The following is a 22,682-nucleotide window of genomic DNA, read 5'->3' on the forward strand; positions in this document are numbered from 1 at the left end:
CATCCCCCTGTTAGTGGGGGAGCTCCCCATCAGACTCAAATTCAAGTTACCGAACCACTGCAGTGAGTTCCAGGCAGAGGTAGCCGCAATCAAGGAGGCAGCTGATTGGCTGCTCACATGCGTACTAACAGTCAAGAAAGTAAATATTGACTCCGTCATCCAAGCGACAATAAGGGCCCTCGGGTCAGTGACGGTGCATTCCGAAATGGTCAGGGAATGCCTGGCCTAACTTTGATCTGCGTCCGAATTCTTTGACATAAGCCTCATCTGGATTCGTGGACACAGCGAACTGTGAGTCGCATAAGCTGGCCAGACAAGGGACATGTGAGGTAATTTCCCCTCGAAGGGAGAGAATTGGGATCCCTCTGACTACCTGAGGTCTGCTCCGGGAGAGATGGGCTTCGTGCCAACTCAGCGAGCGTTGGGCAAGTACACACACTTGTAAGGTCGCGAAATCTTTCTGGCCACGTGTGCATCGGGGGCGCTCGGGCGAGCTTCTGAGGTTGAGAAAATATCAGTTCTTGAATCTCGTGGGTTTTCTCCCAGGACACTGCGCGAGGAATGCATGCTGTGAGACTTGCAACTATCTCGAGTCCTTTTTGCGTTGGATGTATGGACGATGAGGTGGAATCATCTCAGCACCTTCTCCTGGAAAAGTGAGCTTCGTGTCAACTCAGCGAGCGCTGGGCTAGCACACCAACGTGGAAAGTCGGAGATACTGGCTGCTAGAAGATCGGAGAACATTGAAAGAACTTCTAAGATTGTTCTTTCCGCGCATTGCCTGTTAGATGTCTAAGGAGTGAGACTTTGCATTACTGCGAGTCCTTTCGGCAGCAGCTGCCTGAAGAATAAGGTGAAATCTTCTTGGCATATTCTCTTCCGCTGTTTCGCTTTCGCCAGGTGGTGTGCTTCCGCACTATTCAAGCAGCCACGGTTGTGTTGATTGTTTTCGTATATTACCAACGCAATCTCAGTTTTTTCGCAAAAAAAAAAAAACCACGGTCATGACCCCGGTTACGTCAGCCAATCAGCTGGTTCTTTGAAATTCACTGAGAGCTGATTAACGGTCCAATATTGGCCCCACCTTCTGAATTTTTGTACCAAGAGGTACATATTTATATCCATTACATCCTTACAATAAATTTCGCCATTGATTTCAAGTGGCAAAAATACAAAAAATGTTTAAGAATTTTTGAGTGCCCAGATTTTAGAGTCCGCTACTGTACATCCCCGCAAAAACCACTGTGATCTGTTACATATTTAAACTTGTTGATGGCCAAAATTGGAAGAGACGCAAATGCGTCAATTTCTCTTCTCCGTCTGTGAGGGCATAACTTCAGTCGATCTAATTTAAGAGACGATTTTCAGCCTATTAAAAGCAGTTAGCTATCATGAAGCGAAATTCAATTGCTAGCAAAAAGCACTTCATGAAGATCTCTCACTAATTTCCTCGTAATTTCAAACGTAAGTTTACTGCATCAAAGTCCGAAAAGATTTCCCCAATATTCAAGTGCCATTGCGATACATCAGTGACCACAGAAGTAAAGTGTAGTAACAATCTCAATTTAGCAACAACACTGAACCGCATGAACAGCAACTGCAGTCTCTCCCCATGCATATGCATAATTGATATATGCTCACGCATACAGACCTACATATGTATACAAATAGATATTAGAGCTAGCACTGGAATGAGAGCTGATGACTTTCAAACTTTCATTTCCTTTGGCTGTCCTTTCAGTTAGAAATCTGATGTTGAGACTGCTGCAATGTTAAGTTTTGTTTTTTTGTTGTTGGGCATACTTTACTTATTGCTATGGTTGTTGTTGTTGTTGTATGCTTTGTCGAGTTTGCCCTCGCTTTCACGGCCTCTTACTTGAACAGCATCATGAGTACCTTGGCATCTCATGCAAGCAAAGCAGAAATATTTCATATTTAAGGTCCCACAAAAAACAAAAATAACTACAAAGCTGAGTAGAATTTTATAGACAAGATGGCGAAGTGCAAGAAGAAGAGAGTAGTAAGTGAGAGTATGGACTGCAAAGAAAGTTTGAATGATTTTTTTTTGTGTTTGTTTTTGTTTTTCATTTTTTGTTTTCTTGTGGGAAGGGGAAAATGTTTGCAACAAATTGCCGCCAATTAAATTTATCTTGTTGAGAAAACTTTTAATGCAATATTTATACACAGCACGTGAGCGAGATGTGGGCAAAGGTGCAAAATGAGTAAGAAGAGAGTTCATTTAATAACTAATAGGTCTATTTATAAGTTCGTGCGGTTTTACAACAGATGGCGTAACTTGATTATTATTCCATCGATCCACATTTCCAAACATTCATTGGAGAGCTACTGTCGTAAGGCACAAACGTCAGTATAAGTTTTTTATTTGAAGCGTAAACAACAATATTTTTACCACACTTGAAAATGTCGAATTTCGTGCCAAATAATGTGTTTTTGCGGGGAATTCTTCTTCATTATTTTAATATGAAGAAAAAAGCAGCCGAAAGTCATCGTATCTTGGTGGAAGTTTATGGTGAGCATGCTCTATCTGAGCGAACGTGCCAGAAGTGGTTTGCACGCTTTAAAAGTGGTGATTTTGGCTTGGAAGACGAAGAACGCGAGGGTGCGCCGCCAAAGTTCATGGATACCGAATTGCTCGATCAAGATCCGGCTCAAACGCAAGAAGAGGTTGCAAAAACTTTGGGAGTTGATCAATCAACCATTTCCAAACGTTTAAAAGCCATGGGAATGATCCGAAAGGTAGGCCATTGGGTGCCGTATGAATTGAAGCCAAGAGACGTTGAACGCCGTTTTATGGCATGCGAACAACTGCTTCAACGGCACAAAAGAAAGGGTTTTTTGCATCGAATTGTGACTGGCGATGAAAAGTGGGTCCATTACGACAATCCAAAACGTCGGGCAACGTATGGATACCCTGGCCATGCTTCAACATCGACGTCGGCGCAGAATATTCATGGCCTGAAGGTTATGCTGTGTATCTGGTGGGACCAGCTGGGTGTTGTGTATTATGAGCTACTGAAACCGAATGAAACGATTACGGGGGATGTCTACCGACGACAATTGATGCGTTTGAGCCGAGCACTGCGAGAAAAACGGCCGCAATACGCCGATAGACACGACAAAGTTATTTTGCAACATGACAATGCTCGGCCACATGTTGCACAAGTGGTCAAAACATACTTAGAAACGCTCAAATGGGATGTCCTACCCCACCCGCCGTATAGTCCAGACCTTGCGCCATCCGATTACTATCTCTTCCGATCGATGCAACATGGCCTGGCTGACCAGCACTTCCGTAATTACGATGAAGTCAAAAAATGGATCGATTCGTGGATTGCGGCAAAACCGACCGAATTTTTCACAAAGGGAATCCGTGAATTGCCAGAAAGATGGGAAAAAGTAGTAGTAAGCGATGGACAATATTTTGAATATTAAATTTGTAACCATTTTACGTCAATAAAGTTTCAAATTTCGAAAAAAAACCGCACGAACTTATTCATAGTCCTATTATATATATATACGAGTATATGTATGTGCATACCGGGTACTTCATATGATGGATTATTTTTAAAAACTCCCAAAAATTAAGAATAATCAATTTTTTTCGATACCTTATTGATTTATGTGTGGAAAAGTTTTAAGGGGTCAGTCTACTTTGGAGACTCGAAAAAAAGGCTATATTCGTGATTTTTTTTTTTAAAAAACTATAAATGATAGTAATATAAAATTTGTTTGATTTATTAAATAAAGTCTTAAAATTCAGAAATAAATTTTTTTTTATTCAATTTTATAGTATTTTTAGTAAAAAAATAGCAGTGAAGCGTAACGTCTCAAACATGGGTTGGTGAGGCAGCTCCATCAGAACTCAAGAACGGCTTGTCTGAAACAAAAAAATCAAAATGTTTCAGATTCAGTAAGATACTGGCTACAAAATGACCCTCGGATATTAGGTTTTAATGAAGACAAAAAAAATGGCTGATAAAAATGGAAAATTTTTGATAGAACGGTTTTTTTTTCGCATATTTAAAAAAAATATATAGTAAAAATTTAAAATTTCAAAACCCCCGAGCGTCAATTTGGTGCAAATTATGTCTAGAATAGGTGATCCAAATTTTATGAAAATCGGTTGATTAGTTTTTGAGATACAGTGGAGCTAGATTTTGAAAACGTTGTTTTCAGAAAAACGCGTTTAAAGTTCATCGATGCACGCTATACGCGCAGGTAGACGAAATAAGGTACTGATGTTCAGGTAAAAAAAAAATAGTTAGAGTGCTCGGATTTTCTTAAAATTTTTACACAATATTTCTGGATATATATACTTTCAAATTATGCAAAAAAAAAAAAATGAAAAATTTTAAAGTGACAAAGTAGACTAACCCCTTAAGGCATACACCACAAGTAGGGGAGAAGTTCGGCAAAAAATCCAACAAAGGGTGTAAGCGTCAAATATTTATTGGAACACGATTTCTTAAGGACTGCTTGGGCCGTCTTCGCAATAGTGCATTCTGTTGACTTAAGTTTTTCTAGACCTAGATTACCTTTATGGCTTCATGGCTATCATGAATGACTTGCTCGACGTTCGTTTAAGAGCTTAAATTGCTAATGGATTGGTCGCATAACATGGGCCCTTCACGGGACCCCACAAAAACAGCCTAGCCGCATCAAATCGCAGCTCCAAGGTAGTCATCAATTGACATAAGCGAGACGGCTGATAAAACGATTACCGAACTTGGGGCACAAAATTCTGTTGAAACTAAATATCGTCGAAGTCCTTGTCTGCAATATCTGCCCACAAAAAATTGTTTATCATGCGCAATAAAGGGTTCACCCTTGACTGAAATAGCGTTTTCAACAGCATTTTCAAAAAAATATAGGCCAATGATGTCACCGCTCCAAAATCCGCAACAGACTGTCATCATGACGATCACGTGCCGGTTTTCCGATTCATAGATGCGGCAGACCTACTTGTTAACATAGCCGACGAAATGAAAGACCTTCCTCATAAAAGATAATGCAATAGTTTTTCAATAAGTTTGCAATGTGTAACAATGCATAAATAATAAGAATAAAATTATTAATTTCGTTCCGCGGAGATATGATACTGACTTTCTGTCGAAATTTCCTGCGAGAATGAGATGGCACCGTCAAAATAATAAAAAAAAATCAGTATATGACCCCCTGTACATACAGAGTTGTTCACAATAAGAGCAGTGCGGTATATTCCAAAGTGCTGGCTATTAATTTACCTTATATTTTTTTACAAAATTATGGTTCATACTACAACAAAAAGCATACAATTCAAGGCTTGACGCTTATCACACAATTTTGAAAAAATTATGAAATTTTCGGCTGAATTTCAAACATTTTGGATAAAATTTTTGGAAAAATGTTGATTAGCTCAATCATTTTCGGTATAATATTGTTCTCGATTATAAAAACCAAAACAATAAATAATTCTAAATATAATAATAAATAGAATTTTAGTTTATAGTGGCTCAAAATTGGCAATAATTTTTCCTAATTTTTTTTTTCTCCCAGGGATATGTATTTTTTAAACATATATTATGAATTTTTTCTGTATAGAAGAAATTAGGCAACACCGCCAATAAAACAAGATTAAATAAAATCAATGCGAACTTTAACGGACTCAAAAACTGCGTTCCAAGATTTTTTCTCAAAATTCTTTAAAACTTTATTGAATTCTTATAAAATTTATACAAAGTTTGAAACTATCGAGTGATATGGTTTTTGTTGCGGAAAAAACAATAAATAAATAAATAAATAAGTACAATAAATAAAAAAATAAATGAATAAAAAAATTAGTAAATAAAAAATAAATAAATAAAAAAATATAAATAAAAAAAATATAAATAAAAAAATAATTTAAAAAAAATAAAAATAAATAAATAAAGCATAAACAAATAGTCAACACTTTGCCATATCTGGCACTGCTATTATGGTAAGCGCCTCTGTACATATTTACTACGAATGACTATGAAACGCTTGAGTGCTGTAAAAAGGAGTTCCCCTTCATGTTAGCTCATCCATTCATACATATGTACATGTATATATGTAAAAATCACTAATAAACGCCTGCATGTGTGGCTTGTACAGCTCTCGGCGGCTTGAATTCTCTGCGTATGGCACTCATACACACACACAAGCAAATTTTGTTGCGAATCTTATCCAACAATTTCTTAACTGGCTCCGTTTTTACATATTTCGTTTCGCCTTTGGGAAGTTTGCTTGCTTGTTAAGCGGCATATGCGCAAAGTGTTGTAGTAAATACACGTGCAGGGTGTGCAGGATGTACAGGGTGTCCATGTAGACTTGGAATTGGAACTCCCGATTTTGTTTAATTTTGACAGCAAAAATATGTAACACCCGTCAGATGGTAGAAATTTTAGTTTACGGTTAGATATTTTCAAAATCGGTCGCATTTTTGTAAGTTGGGAGACATGAAAAGCATAGGAAAATCAACCGAAATAATAAAATAAATTTATCTGCTAGAAACTGCATTTAGACAATTGTGGCGCGCTTTGTTCTGATAACTTCGAGTTTATTTATTCAAAATAGTCACCTCTGGCCTCGATACACTGTTTTGCGCGATCTAAAAGCTTTTCAGGTCATTGACCGGAAAGTCCTTCAGGATGTCGGTACAAGCCTTTTGGATGGCCTCTACGTACGCAAAACAGTTTCCTTTCATGGCCGAATGCAATTTTCCGAATAGGTAGAAGTCACAGGGAGCCGTATCAGGCGAATACGGTGAGTGATTGTGGGTCAAAGTGCGATTTCTAGTCAAAAACTCAGTCACAAGAGTGGATCGATGAGATGGTGCATTCTCATGCAATAAGCGAAGTCGACGAATGCGATGCAACAAATGTTTCGAAACGCCAAGATAGAAAATTGCATTGATGGTTTGGCCCGTTGGCACGAGCTCTTTGTGGACAATTGCCTTGGAATCGTAAAAACAAATGAGTATCGACTTGATTTTTGACTTCTACAAACGCGATTTTTTGGAAGGTGGCTCGTCTGGGGTCTTCCATTCGACATTTTGACGCTTAGTTTCAGGTTCAAGTTGTAAACTCCACGTTTCATCACCAGTTACATTGTTGTGAAGGAAGTTCTCGTCTTTTCTCGCCTCTTTAATGTTGAATTCTGAGAAACTTTTGCTCCTCAGTTAACTTGTGCGGAATGAAACGTATCTAAAAGTCTGAATCTTCTGCTAATTCCGAGCTGCACAGTCGCACAGGATCTGCTGCGGCTTTTCATCGCCCAGCTCACAAAAGTGGCAGACACTTGTTTCTAAAGGGTGATCAGATTGGAGGTACCTTTTCCAATATGATTTTTTTGACAGATCACGCCGGACTACTGTTAAACCAAATACATAATTTGTTTAGTATTCATTGAGATTCCATCATGAAAAGACTTACATCTCAACAACGTTTACGAATGATTTTTCCTGTCTGTTAGGTGGTCAAGATAGACATCACCCCCAGCTTACCCACCAAGCTTAGATCCTGATCTCATGCTCTATCCTCTCATTCCCCGACGACGACAGCCAAATCGCAAAATTTTGTGTTCGTAGGGAAAGTTGGAAGCCATTGCCGATTTCAATAGCGAGGTCAATGAGCTCGATCATAACTGTGCTGTCGATATAGGGGAACGACTCTCACGGGCATCAGCTGTCTGCGAGTTGGCTAAATGATAACCCAGAGTATTGTTTACAAGCGCGCGGAAGCATTTTGCCGACAGTAAACGCGAAAAAAGAAAGTCAGTAATGGATTTCAAACGTAATTGTGTGATTGCCTTATATTTGGCTGGAGAATGACGACCAGCGATCGTTCGTGAGCTCCAGCACCTTTAAGTATGGACCGCTGAAACCGCGGATGGGCGCTCTCCAATCGTTTTCATCAAGGCTGTCGTCAAAATAAATGCGAAATACTATCGGGAAAGTATTCTGGATGTTGCTTTAAAGCCGTGGGCACCGTCTCACATAGCTCGAGTAAACCAAGAATGGCTAAAAACCACATTTTAAACTTCATAACGTCCCCACAATGGCTCTCAAATTCACCAGACGCGAATCCGAATGGATTATTCTCTTTGGGCTATTTTGGAGACCAAGGTCCGAACTAAAAGATGCACCAGTCTCGAGGCGCTGAAAAAAGCCATTGTCCGCGAGTGAGCCAAAATACCTGCTAGTCACATTCAAGGCAAAAGGTGGTGATATCGAGCAAAAGTAAATTGATTCTTAATTTTGTAATTTGTATAATTTTCACAATTTATGGCACACCGTAGAAAAGGAACGACGGTTTCATAGTCCAAATCCCATCTCTTGCCGATTACCTTACTGCAGATATAAATGGCTTTGCAAACTCTATGGACAACGTTGGATTCCTGCTGCTGCTCTAAGAAAAGACCTCGTTGCGTAATCCTTTTAAGAGGTTAGTTAGCATTGTTAGACTCCTACCCGCGACCATTATTACGCTGAGGTCAGTGTGCGCCGTTACTTTCCTTCTACTGCTCCAAATTTCTGTGAACGGTGATGGTTTACGGTAGTGGCGGTATTACTAGGAAGTATTCTTCTTCCTGAGGATTTCCTGACAAAGTTGTAACTTAGCTCCTAAGTTCCTTTCCGCGTCATATCCAGCTATTTAAATATTGGTTCTAATCTTAAAATAGCTATGGCCAGGTTATAGTGTGAGTAAGACAGGATGCTTAATAAGTCCGAAGCTTCGAATGACTCTTTTAATGCTCCAAAATAAAATCAAGGAAAAGTTGTACGTAAAGTATGTCCAAGAAGTTATTGATGTATCTGCACGAACACTTTTAAGATTTTATTGCTGCTCCTCATCCATTCCTCATTCTCTTTGATAAGGTAACTAGGAGCATCTGGAGACCTCAACAGGATTCTCCATAATCGGCTTGCGTCAAAACTATGTACATTCGTTCTTCTGACAGAAAGTTTTCCATCACCAACGTTTAGCAGATCTGATTAAATATTCAAACCTGCATGGTGCCTTCAAGCATAGTATGGCTAAATGTTGTTTCTTAATTAAAAGATGACCTCAGTGGCTCGAGCTTTTAGTAACCAAGCATTGTAGGCTTTCAGTAAATTATTTCATAAGTTGGTTGAGAATTGCAGACCTGCATGCTAAACGCATGAAAGAATAGACAAACCGCTCACTAAGCTCAAGCAATCGTTAATGAATTTGTAGCGAAACTTTAACTAAATTTAAATCACCTTTCGGTGCATTTCCTACAATTTCCAGTCAGCATTCGCTTTTTCTAAATCTGTTAATTCTACCTCCTACTATTTCGAACTTTTTAATCTCTCAGCTGTCAGCAAAATGTACCCGTATACTAGCAAATGTGTACATGTATTAGTGTATGTGGTATCTAACTAAAAACCGGGAGATGAGTATTAATTTATGCAAGCAAGCTTCGATGGCTCAACGCACCAAAGAGTGAACCCAATTAATTATTTAAGGCGGAAATTCGTTTGCAACTGGCCGCAGCAACCGCTGCATCGAAGCAGCTGCAATGCAAAATTAGTTATATATTCGTAATAGGGATGTCAATCCCGGAGGAAATTAAAAAAATTAAATTTCGAAATCGAAATAACTCAAAAAATGGCTGCCCAAACCGTTTTCAGGGTCCCCTGTCTAGCCAGCTTAACAGCCCAGAAGTTTCCTTCTATGCCGCTGGGACCGGGAACTTAAAAGAGCCTAATATCGAGGTATTCGGATGCAATCGGGAGAGAAGTCAGGTTTTACCCGACTAATTTCGAATTCACAAACAACGAGTCAAAGGACCTAATTGTCGCTTGGCTGTCGGAGTAGATATTTACATCCTTGACTGCAATTACAGAAGTAAACAACCAATCCACCGCTTCCTTAATTGCGGCAACTTCCGCTTGGAAAACACTAGAGTGGTCCGGAAGCCTAAATTTAAGCTTGATGAGGAACTCCTCACAGAATACTCTCCCCCAAACTCTTCCGTCCAACTTCGAGCCTTCCGTAAACATATTTGCCATGCCATTTGGAGGCAGGCCAAATGTTAGACAACGCCCACTCCTCCCTTGAGGGAATATGAATGGAAAAAGTTCCGCAACGACCTAGCGAGGGTGTACAAACATCCAGGGCCATGGGGATGAACTCAAAGTTTTTAAGAATACTAGCGTATCCATAGCTTAAGTCTAGTCCGAACACCTCAATCGATTTGCGGCGCGTGCAGCGGTAATTTTGCCTGCAATACCCACAGGTGCCACATTCAGCATAGCGTTGAGCGCAGCTTCTTAACTGATGTCCGTTCCAGCGTCTTCCACCAGACAAGGACTCCGTACAACCAAATTGGATTTATAATTGTGTTATGAAGCCAAAACGTAGCTTTAGGCGAAAGGCCCCATTTTTTGGCGATAGAGTCTCTACAACCGTACAAGGCGACCGTTCCTAATTCTCTCCTCAATGTTAGGTTTCAACGTTAGCCCTTACTTAACTGTGTCAGAGACACCAACGGAGCGCCCGCTATTGAGAAAGACTCTATTATTATATTTTTGTTTACCTTGTTCACTCCTCTCGGGAGCATAGGACCTCGACAAGACTCTTCAATCGTTCACAGTTCTGTACTGTTGATTTTGTACCATCCCATGAGATGTTGCCATCTGCTGGTTCACGCAACATCTACCTTCTCCAAGTGTTTTTTGGTCGACCGCGATCTCTGTTCCCTTGCGGGTTCCAGTCCAGTGCCATATGGAGATTTTCTCAATGTGTGACCTATCCATCGCCACTTTCTGCGTTTGATTTGCCTAAGGATGGTTTCCTCGTTCGTTAATCTACACAGTGCGTCCTTACTGATGGTGTTTGCGACCCATTCACTACCACCGCAGGCGTAAGGCAAGGTTATCCAACTGACTGCACAAAAAAGGCATCGTATGGAGTTTCACTAGACATCTTGAGGACCTGTACTTCGCCGATGACATCTGCCCCCTTCTCTAAGAAACTCTCTGAAATACAAGCGAAGGCGGACAAACTAGTCGCGCTGGCACGCACCGTCGGACTGGAGGTCAACATCGCCAAGGCCAAGGCCATGAGAGTTAACCACAATAACGCAAGGCAGATATTGGTTGACGGATGGCCGGTGGAATTCGTCGAAAGCTTCTGCTACCTCGGCTGCATCATAACGGCAGATGGTGGAGCGGATGAAGATGTCAACTGCAGGCTAAGCAAAGCAAGGGCGGCATTCGAGCGAATGCATTTAAGTACAGAGTGGGCGAATTCACAAATCTCCATTCGCACAAAACTGCGAAACATGGCTCGTCTCTAAAAGGCTACAATCCTTCATCAACAAACGCCTCCGCATCATCTGCAGAATATTCGGGCCAAGCACCATCACCATTATTATTATATAGGTATTTTAAATTTCCTCGTAAATAAGATCAGCTCCGTCCTCAGAGGATTTAGCGAGACACTGCAATTTGCGGTCCAATTCACAACTAGATTCAGATAACCCTGCACCAGTTCCATCTAATCTTTCCTTGACAAGAAGTGGCACGTCATCCGCGTAAACAATAACCTGCAGCCTCTCTTCTCCAGCTCTCTAGCAAGTCGTTAGCACATAAACCTATCGTAGTGGCGAGAGAAGACCTTAAGTAAGCCTTGCGGAGTGCCTCTGGTCACCTGTCGGCGGAGAGAAGCGCCGCCCCACTCTGCTGCGACCGCTCTATCTAAGTATTTTATGTATAAGCCTGATAAGGTAGGCTCCGACCCACAACGTCGAGGAAGGCACCCACAGTGAACTCTTTCTGAGAGAGGGGCACCCCGATATCTTCAACAACAGTATGCAAGGAGACTCTACCGATCTGCCCATACAATAAGCAGATCAATCAGCCACTCAAAGGCTTTCAGCAATATCGATTAGAGACTGATTGGTCTGCAATCCTTAGTAGATACACGTGAGATTTTGCCTGCCCGGGTGCGAAAGTAACTCTCACAGCCCTCCAAGATCTGGGTAAGTAGCTCCTATTTATGCAGCTCGCGTCGATAGGAAGAAGCCAACGACAAGACACCTCCACAATTTTTTGCGGTTGAGCAGGCCCATGTGACTTGAAGGGCTTGAACGATTCAATCACCCAAGCCAGTTGGCGCTTATTCAGCCTGAGCGATTAAGTCGGCCTTAACAACCGCGCTGTTAGTTCTGCCTTCTCCAAACTGGATAAAGAGGCAAAGCGAATGGGTCTGGTGGTGAACGAGGAAAAAACGAAGTACCTCCTGTCATCAAACAAACAGTCGGCGCACTCGCGTATCGGCACCCACGTCACTGCTGACAGCTATGATTTCGAGGTTGTAAAAGATTTCGTATACTTAGGAACCAAAACTTACAATCTATAAGGCTCTCATCCTTCCCGTCCTAACGTATGACGCAGAAGCGTGGACGGTGACAACATCCGATGAGGCGACGCTTGGAGTGTTGGCAACGGCGAATATACAGCATCAATGAGCTGTATGAGCGACGACATAGACATAGCGCAGCGAATCACCTGGTGGTAGCAGAGGAAGAGAAAAGCCTCCTCTGCGTTGGAAAGATCAGATGGAGAAGAACTTGGCTTCACTTGGTGTGTCCAATTGGCGCCGGTTGGCACGAAAAGAAACGGTCTGGCGCGCTTTGGTAAACTCGGCCAAAATTGCGTAAGCGGTTATCGCGCCAATTAAGCAGAAGAAATTATGGGTGTGGGGAAATTATATGTTAAGAGGAATCTTAAACCCTATTGCAATTTTGAATATCTAAATTCCGGTTTCATTCCCGGGATCCCGGTATTGTAATAGTAAAATCCCGAAAAATCCGGACATCATAAATATCGAAAAAAATGCATTCCTATTGCGTAGGGTAGCCGGAAGCGGGTGCATGAGGAATTCCTGGTGTTTCGTTTTTTTGTGGTTGTCCATTGGTGGCCATTGTCTGCTGTAATTTTTCGCAGGTTAGTATTAAATAGAAATTGTAGCAACATTTAACTCCATATAGCAGCTCTCGCAGCAACAACTAACAATGGCAGGCAGGCAACGCATACATTTTTCATGCTAAATTGCATTTGTTTGCTGTGGCAATCGTTTGTTGTGCATTGTAAATGCCGTACGATTGATTTTTAATACCGATTTTCTAAAGGCCTTCAAACCAACTCAACCATCACCTGCAGCTATTCACAAAAACCAAAAAAAAAAAACATACGGACAAAGCTTGCGGGGTGGTGAGATACGGGAGTAATTGTCCTAATGCGACTTATTCTGCTGCCACTCGTAGCCATTGTGCCCATATTGGTGGCAAAGTGTTTTTGTGTTGTTTGTTGTTTGTTGGTGTTGTTGTTGTTGTTTTAATATATCACATATCACAAGTATGACTGCAATGCCATTCACTACTTAAATCCCGATTTACATTATTAATGAAAATTAAGCGCGATTTTCATGTTCACTTTGTGGTCGCAATGCCAAAGAGATTTCCATGTATGCCAGCGATTTTTTTCCTCCCCCACTAATTTTATATTCATGTTTGTAATTTTCAACGCACTGCAATTTTTTGCGTAATTGATACTTTTAGCAATTTTTAGCAACTTAATTTTTTTCAGATTCGGTTAAAAAATATGCATATCGTCATGTAGATTTTTAATATAGTAATTGGTTGCAAAAATATTGCACATTAGGTGCGCATGCTTACGAGGGTCGTTCAATAAGTAGACGATATTTTAATTTCAAGTGTTTGGCTAAGGCAAGCGGGAGGGTGGGAGTGAGGAGTTAATTAATTAATTATTATTTTTTGTTGATACATTTTAATATTTGGCAGTAAATGTACACTTCGGGTGGCATAAGGGGTTAGAGGTAGTCAGAATTTTCAAAAAATTGATTTTTTTTTTTGGTTTTTTCTTAAAGTAAATTTATACTGGAGGATGGTTCCATGTGTAGAAGTCCACGCAAGGTACTGATCGCCATTCACTTGGGAGTGGCCAGGACGATTCTTCAGCATATGGTTCAAGCAACTTACAACGTCCGGGATTAGCCCACGTATCCTCTAGGTAGCTTTCGAACACCTGTTCGGTAGTGAGCCAACGTGAGATGGCGAAACATTCCAGGATAGCTGGTTGTGCGCTGGAATTGGGAACCGCCACTTAAAAATCCTCCCCAATGAAAGGATTAAAAAAGCCTCGGATGAGAACTACCTATACTGATGACGACCCCTGCAAACGAAATAAGGAATATGATTTGAGGGCATGCACCTGGAATGTCCGGTCCCTTAATGGGGAAGGTGTCTCTGCCCGGCTAGTTGATGTCCTCGTGAGAGTAAAGGCTGACATCACTGCCATCCAAGAGATGCGATCGAAAAACTCGAAACCAGATCGATCACTTTGTGATAGATCGAAGACACGCTTCTAGTGTATTAGATGTACGTACTGTCCGAGGACATAAGAACGACTCGGATCATTACCTCGTTGCAGCCAAACTGCGCACACGCCTCTGTGCAGCAAAAAACGTACTTCTAAATACGTTAATAATGTTCAACATGGAAAAACTGCAATCACAACAGACAGCCAGAAGATTCGCCACTCGACTTTCACTCCTGCTCTCAGTGAGTACTGCCCAACAAACCGGCATGCACGTGCAATGAAGGAACATTTCTCGTTCTCTACATACCGCCGCCGCGAAAAAAAACAGTTGGTACGACGAGGAATGTCATGCTGCCGCAGAAAGAAAGGATGCCGCCTATAGAGCCACGCTGCGATCGGGCGCAAGGCGAGCCATGTGGGATTGCTACCGAGAGCTAAGAAAGGAAGAGAGACGTATTACCCGAAATAAGAAACGAGGGGCCGAAATACGTGAGTGCAAGGAGCTTAGGTTAATGGCCAATAGGAACAACACCCGAAATTTCTACCAGAAACTTCGGCGGCTTACAGAAGGTTTTAAGACCGGGGCGTTTTCCTGTAAGAACAAAGACGGCGAAATGGTGACTGACATCCAGAGCAATCTTAAATTATGGAAGGAACACTCATCGAACCTGTTAAACAGTGGTAGCTGCGCATGTCACCGAGAATGTGAAGATCCCGATACCCCAATCGACGACGACGGAATTGACGTTCCGCTACCCGACTATGACGAGGTGAGAATAGCGATAAAGCGGCTAAAGAACAACAAAGCGCGGGTGTCAGCTCATGGATCAGCTCCTATGCAAAATATGGTCGGATGAAAGCATTGGATTTCCGATTGGAATTTAAGTGTGATCTGCCCAATCCATAAGAAGGGCGATCCTGCAATCTGTGCCAATTACCGCGGGATTAGTCTTCTCAATATCGCCTATAAGGTTCTAGCGAGCGGGCTGAAGCCCACCGTTAACCAACTGATTGGACCTTATCAGTGTGGCTTTAGGCCTAGAAAGTCTACCATCGACCAAATATTTGCAATACGCCAAATCTTGGAAAAGACCAAACACCATCTTTTCGTCGATTTCAAAGTTGCATTCGACAGTACAAAGAGGAGTTATCTGTATGCCGCGATGTCTGAATTTGGTATCTCCACAAAACTAATACGGCGTTGAAAGATGACGTTGCTCAACACCAGCAGCGCCGTCAGAATTAGGAAGGACTTCTCCGAGCCGTTTGATACCAAACGAGGTTTCAGACAGGGTGACTCGGACAGGGTGATGTTGGAGAGCATCGTACGAGCCGCAGAACTTAATCGCTCAGGCACAATATTTTATAAGAGCGTACAATTGCTGGCGTGTGCCGATGATATTGACATCATCGGTCTTAACAACCGCGCTGTTAGTTCTGCCTTCTCCAAACTGGATAAGGAGGCAAAGCGAATGGGTCTGGTGATGAACGAGGACAAAACGAAGAACCTCCTGTCTTCAAACAAACAGTCAGTTATAATTTCGAAGTTGTAAAAGACTTCGTTTATTTAGAAACCAGCATTAACACCGATAACAATGTCAGCCTTGAAATCCAACGTAGAATCGCTCTTGCCAACAAGTGCTACTTTGGACTAAGTAGGCAACTGAGCAGTAAAGTCCTCTCTCGACGAACAAACTAACACTCTACAAGACTCTCATCATGCCCGTCCTAACGTATGGCGCAGAAGCTTGGACGATGACAAGATCCGATGAAGCGACGCTTGGAGTGTTCGAGAGAAAGATTCTGCGTAAAATTTTTGGACCTTTGCACGTTGGCAACGGCGAATATCGCAGACGATAGAACGATGAGCTGTATGAGCTTTACGACGACGTAGACATAGCGCAGCGAATAAAGATTCAGCGGCTACGTTGGCTGGGTCATGTCGTCCGAATGGATAGAAACGCTCCGGCTTTGAAAGTATTCGATGCGGTACCAGCTGGTGGTAGTAGAGGAGGAGGAAGGCCTTCTCTGCGTTGGAAAGATCAGGTGGAGAAGGACTTGGCTTCACTTGGTGTGTCCAACTGGCGCCGGTTAGCACGAGAAAGAAACGAGTGGCGCGCATTGTTAAACTCGGCCAAAATCGCGTAAGCCATTATCGCGCCAATTAAGAAGAAGAAGACCAAATTCATTAAGTGAAATGATGTTTATTTTCGCGAAGCCATCAGAACTGAATTCAGTATTAATAAAGTAGCAAGCATAATAAAAGGAAAACAAAACTAACGATACTTTACCGTTACCACAACACAGCATACCAGTGTATGTAACTAGGAACTTCGTTCTGTATTTAGACTTTTGTTAACGCTGTTTTTGCGTTTTTTCCCATAACTTTAATATTTTATGAATTGCATTAATGAATTTAAAGAAAGAATTTTTTTCTGATGATTAAAAAAATATTTCAAATAAAACTGTATCAACACAACAAAAATAGGGGTGTAGTTTGAGAGCAAGTGTCAAATAAGACTGACGTTTGACGCCATTTGCAACGATTATAAATCTTCAAATAGGATGACTAATTTTTTGCCACCCTGTAAATATCACTTTAGTCGAAAATTAATTAATTTGCGGTTATTGATCAAATTTTCTTTGCTTTATTGATGTTCTCATCAGTTGTTGATGTGGACGGCCTGACAATACGTTCGTCATCCTCGATGGACTCACAACAAAATGGTAGCACATCGACACCTTGAGCAATTTTGACTGTTACTCTTTCTTTTTAGTAAATTTTAGTACAACAAAGTGCATTTTTGAAGTGGTCGAAATCCCATTAATTCTTTTCCTTATAATTTTAGCGATATAAAAAAAAAATTTCGTGCATTAGTTATATTTTCTCCATATATCATAAGGAACATAAAAAGATAAGAAATGAACGGGATATATCAGCAACTTCAAACTTGCACTTTATTACACTAAAAATTAATGACACATAAAACTGCATACCAAAAATAATTCTTCAAATTCTTATTAAAACGGAAATATTTCGATGAAAGGTTTCTGCAATTTTTCTATTTTATGCATGAAATTTTAATATTGGATTTGTATAGTTTTTGTTAGACAATGAGCTTTTCTTGGTATACCAAACTTATTTTTCACTTGAAAATATAAAAGCTAATATGGGCTGGCACTCGTTTTTCTATTCCACTAAACCATGAATACGAAAGATTGTCTGCTTCTTTTTGCATATAACTCGATCACATAGATCCTTTGTTTGACAGCTGCCACCAAAAACCCTCAGCAGCGAAATATCTCTTTCACAGCGCTCACTTACTGATCGGCCCTCGTACGATATATGCATGCACTTAGAATTTCTTTCTGTATTATTTAATTGTTTTTTTACTACTTTAGTATGCATTTGCTTTTCACACTAATACCGCAACGGGTGAGAGTTAAAAAAAAAAGGACATCGTAGCTTAAATCGCACTAAAAGTAGAAAATTTATTTGCAATTTTTTTTGTATTTCTGCAAGTGTTAAATGCCATTTTCATGTATGAAAATTCCACAAAAGCAAACACTTAACAAATATTTTCATTAAGTAATGGATTATAATTGACGTCTAAAATATTTACGCTTGTAATTTCATACAGTTAGCGAGCGCACAGATGATTTATTTATAAATGAACATAAATTTTGGTAACTATTATAATTTATTAAAGTGAAATTTCAAGGGAAAAGAGATGCAGCATTTGGAAACACTTTCTTTTTGAAAATCCAAACTGGAAACAGATGAAAAAATATAATTGAAAAAATTTGTAAATATTTAAGTATTTTTAAGCAGTTGCATTCCCTTTTCAGTTGCATTGGGTGCTGCCAACATTCAATCTCAAACGGATATGATCTAACAGCAATCAGCCAGCAGCGGTCTAGGGCAAAATCGCCAGGAGCATTTTTTTAAGAGGGACAACGCCGACAATGAGTACTTGGCTGGAGCAAAGCCAAAACTTCTGCGCTTAGACGTTGTCTGTGAGCCATTGCACACTTTTTCGCCGCGTCAGTGACGAACAGCATACCAAAGCCATGTCCATCATCGTTGAGGTTTCTTACGTAATATGAAGCAGTGGCGGTGTTGCGCAACGCTTCATTTTGGAATCGTGGAATACCCTTATGAGGTAGTAGTATTGGAATTTGTAGTGACAGTCAAGCTGCACTAAGAGCCCTGGCTAACCCCGCTAATCTCCGAAGATGTAAGACACAACTGAACAATATTGCAAAACACAACAAATCCTACACCCTTTCTAAGCAATTCTGCATTGGTTCAACTATAGATTGACAACTTCGTAAGGTCTACGCATTGAAGACGTTGCTCCTGCAGAGTAGCCAATTGTGCTTTGTGAAAACACCAAAAAGGAAATTAGCGACCTTTCTCCTAAAACTTGGTAAGAAGGACCTGAGAGTACTAATGCGTGTAATCACAGCGCACAGCGCCTGTGGTCAGCATATGGCTACCATGGGAATCATTGGCAACCCAATATGCCTATCCTGTCGTGAGAATAGGGGCACTGCAGAGCATTTTCTCTGTAGCTCTCCGACGTTTTCTAGAATCAGACTTAGATTATTGTGGTGCTATGTTCCGAGCATGGATAAAGTTCATAACGCTCCTTTTCCGAATCTCTTAAGATTCATGAATGAATCCAAAATATTCGCGGAAGAGTGGCCTCCAACCAGTTTTTTCGTCTTACCATCCATACTGCATCTATCCTGTATCTCTTTTCGTTCAACTGTAATCTATTCGAGTGTAGCACAATGGTTTTCTTGACTGAGTGCTTGGACTTGTCCAACCCCCCACAAACCTAATCAAGCCTAAGGGTAATGCATGATTCATTTGAACATCCGGCTGGATGTCATGCGTTCATACCGGTTTAAAATTTGGATATATGGCAGTAGTTTGTTGGGAGTTGACAGAATAGAGTGTCTGCCAATGAAGTAAAGATTATTTTTTAATTTTAATTCTAGCTCTTTACGCTTTTTCTTGACATGCGTCTTCCAGCGCAGTTTAGAATCAAGTTTGAAAATTAGCCTATATTGATTCTCCAACTGCCAGGATAGCCGTGCAAAAGTCTGAGAGGTATATAAGAGGTATAGGAGAGGACCTAGGATACCCGTCAAGGAGCACAAAAAAATGTTCAACGAACAGTTTCGGATTGAGTGCTACCAATGGTTTCACCGTTGCAGACACTTGATAGAACCTGAGCCGCTTTTCAGGCATGTCAGGAGGCAACTATTCTGACGAGATATCCCGGACAAATCGAACCAACAGCTACTGGACCGGATAATATACAGACAGACACTCACCGCCTCCCTAAACTCCCGACCTCTTAATGCCGTTATCGGAGTTCAACCACCACCTAAGAACTTTAGCTACCCCGAGAGACCCGCGTAACTTTGGCCCGTTTTGGTTACTGTAGTAAACTAAACTTCTACCTATGCAGAATCGACCCCAACAAACTTACCATAACTCAACCCATTAAACCTACTCACCTGACACTCCTCTCTCTCTCGGTACAGCCCGTGAAAAGAGCACGTTTCCTGGGTCTACCGTTAGAAGAGCTAGACGATGACGAGCACTGACTAAACTGCACTAACAGGGTGTTAGTAAGCTGCTACAACAAAGACCTAGGATGCTTCCTTGAGCTACCCCTGCACTTGCTTTGTGTAATGAAGAATAGGCGTTGTCGAGTCTAACACAAAAGTATCTGCCATCAATGTAGGGAGAAATGATTTCGCAATATTTCCTGAGCAAAAGCAATTTTAGTTTATGGAGTAAAGCCGTATGCCGAACTTTGTCAAACGGCTGCGAGACGTCGAGAAGCGTCGTTTTTCGCAGACTTTATTCTTCTCCATTGCATACTCTATGGATCGATTGTTGAGTGATTTTTACGAGAGCCAAATTGATGCGTTGCTCTTAAATGCTATTTTTCTACAATCGGCAGCATTCGAGTCAGCAGCAGTCGTTCAAAGAGTTTGGAGAGGTTCGCTAGCAGAGATATAGGTCGGCATGAAGACACATCATTTGGCGATTTTCCGCCTTTCAGAATCATAACTACTTCTGTTGTCTTCCAGTACACAGGAACATATTTTCACAAAAAGGGCAAATTGATCAATGAAACAAACAAGTAACACAATTATTGGACAATCTCTGAGGAATTTCTGGAGGTATGATGTCGAAACCAGGCGAGTTTTTAGCTTTCATTTTGGAATTTCGCTACTCACAGGTTCAATGTTGGCATCAAAGTAGGTATATAAATATATTAAATTCTGAGCAATGCCCGGCTTGCTTTGTTGCCTATTTTGGATTTTTAAATATTGCATATGGAAATTTACTATTGTAGAATTCTGCTCTAAAAATATAAAAAACTCATGTAGCGCCGCACAAAAGTGCACGATAAGGTTTAATGCGAAACGACCCTTGTTGTGGGCTTTCGTAAGACGAGGGATTCCAGAAAGTATTAGATGTCATACAAAATAGATGCGATATGGCACTCAACGTGTTAAACGTTCGTTCTTCGATGGAAATAAATCCAAATCCTATAAATAAAATAGTGTTTCAACTCATCGAGTGAAATTTTCGTTAAGCAACTTCCAAACTTTTCTATAAAAATGTAATGCAAAAGACTGAATATTCAGAATCACCTGGCCCACAGCAGATGCTGAAGTCAGAAGGCATAACTTTGGAATTCGCTCGATCTGTTCTTCATTATCAGAATGACGTTCATCAGGAGGTTCTTAATACCGACCTTAATTCTCGATCCCGGAATGCCGTCAACAAAGCACAACCATCACTCATCGCAGACGAAAAGCTTCAGCTGCCTCATCAGATCCAAGTAACTTTGGCTTAACTACATTCTGGATACTGTAGCAGATTAAGCTCCTACTTATCCAGAATCGCCCCGACATACTCAATATGTGTACGGAATGTTAAGGTACCTCGTACGATACGTTTTCACGATAGTCGGTTCTATGTTACCGGAACGGCCCGATTGTTGTTGTTGTTATAGCAGCATAAACATTCCCCGTGCATATACGAGGAATGCTGCTGAAGTGACAGTCCATGGCTGGATATTAATCCGGGAACGTGTGTACGGCCCGGTGCTAACCCGTACCGACCCGTATTAACCACCTATTCATATGCCCTCTTAAACCCACTCACCTGACACCATTCCCGCTCTGGACCCAACCCGTCGAAACAGGCTGTTTCCTGGGCCTGCTGTTAGATGAGCTAGACGATGACCGCATTGACAGGGCTTTATAAACTGCAATAACAACAACAGTAGGCAATTGAAAAGTAGAGCCCTCTCTCGAAAAATGAAAACAACGCTGTACAAAAGCCTAATCATCCCCATAATCATCCCCTTGTATACGGCGCAGAAGCTTGAGCGATGACGACAATTGATGAGACCGCTGGGAGCGTTCGAGAGAAAAATTCACCGAAAACTTTTTGGTCCTCTTCGCGGTGGAGAGAATGAGTTCCGTATTCGATGAAACGGCGGCCTATATGAGCCATGCCGAAATGTGGACATAGTGAAGCGTATTACAATGCACCGGCTCCACTGAATTGACCTTCGAGAGGGAGCCCACTCGTGGACGACGAAAAAAAGGAATACCTAATCTACGTTGGGGAGACCAAGTGAGACATAATCTGGCAGTACTCGGTGTTATCAACTGGCACTAGCAGTGTAGCGTACCGAATGTTTTAGATTCGGCCAAAACCAACAAACAGTTGTAGTGCATCTAAGTTTGTTAAAACAACAACAGCAACAACAACCTGGTTTTATATGCGACCAGCGAGAGGCCCTTAGTCATAACTTCCCAAAAATTTTAGAGGGAAGGTTTTATGCTATTGCAACAAAAAAGCGTTGGAAAAACAGATGCGGGAGCGGTCAGATGTTGATTCAATAAAGAAACAAGATTTATAAATTGATATTTATTTGGGAAGTTGTGAGTGAGATACCCAATAAATTTTTTATTTTCGAAAGATTGGGTCCAATGACCTCTCAGGGCATGAAAATTTTAAATTTTTCGTTTTTTATATGGATCACTCCTCCAATTTTTTGGTACGCGTCTTAAAATTTCTTCCACAAATTGAGGAGTCTACAGTTTTATGCCGCCTCTGAACGACAAATGGTTTTTATGGGAAGCTTTTTGATGCCGGAAATGCACTCGAAGGTCTTGCAATATCTGGCGTGGGGCAACCGAAAAAACTTGTTTCTCATTTAGTGTTTTACGCCGCCAGTGAGTTTTG

At 41.1% G+C, this 22,682-nt stretch overlaps 1 protein-coding gene across 2 annotated transcripts in view; it reads right to left on the reverse strand.

Annotated features, from left to right (window-relative positions):
* The window catches only part of LOC128855915 (uncharacterized), a 311,903-nt gene that overhangs the window by 284,465 nt on the left and 4,756 nt on the right, over positions 1-22,682 (reverse strand). The gene's annotated exons all lie outside the window — the stretch shown is intronic.

The sequence above is a fragment of the Anastrepha ludens genome, chromosome 2 (assembly GCF_028408465.1).
Source record: "Anastrepha ludens isolate Willacy chromosome 2, idAnaLude1.1, whole genome shotgun sequence".
In the NCBI taxonomy this organism is placed as follows: Eukaryota; Metazoa; Arthropoda; class Insecta; order Diptera; family Tephritidae; genus Anastrepha; species Anastrepha ludens.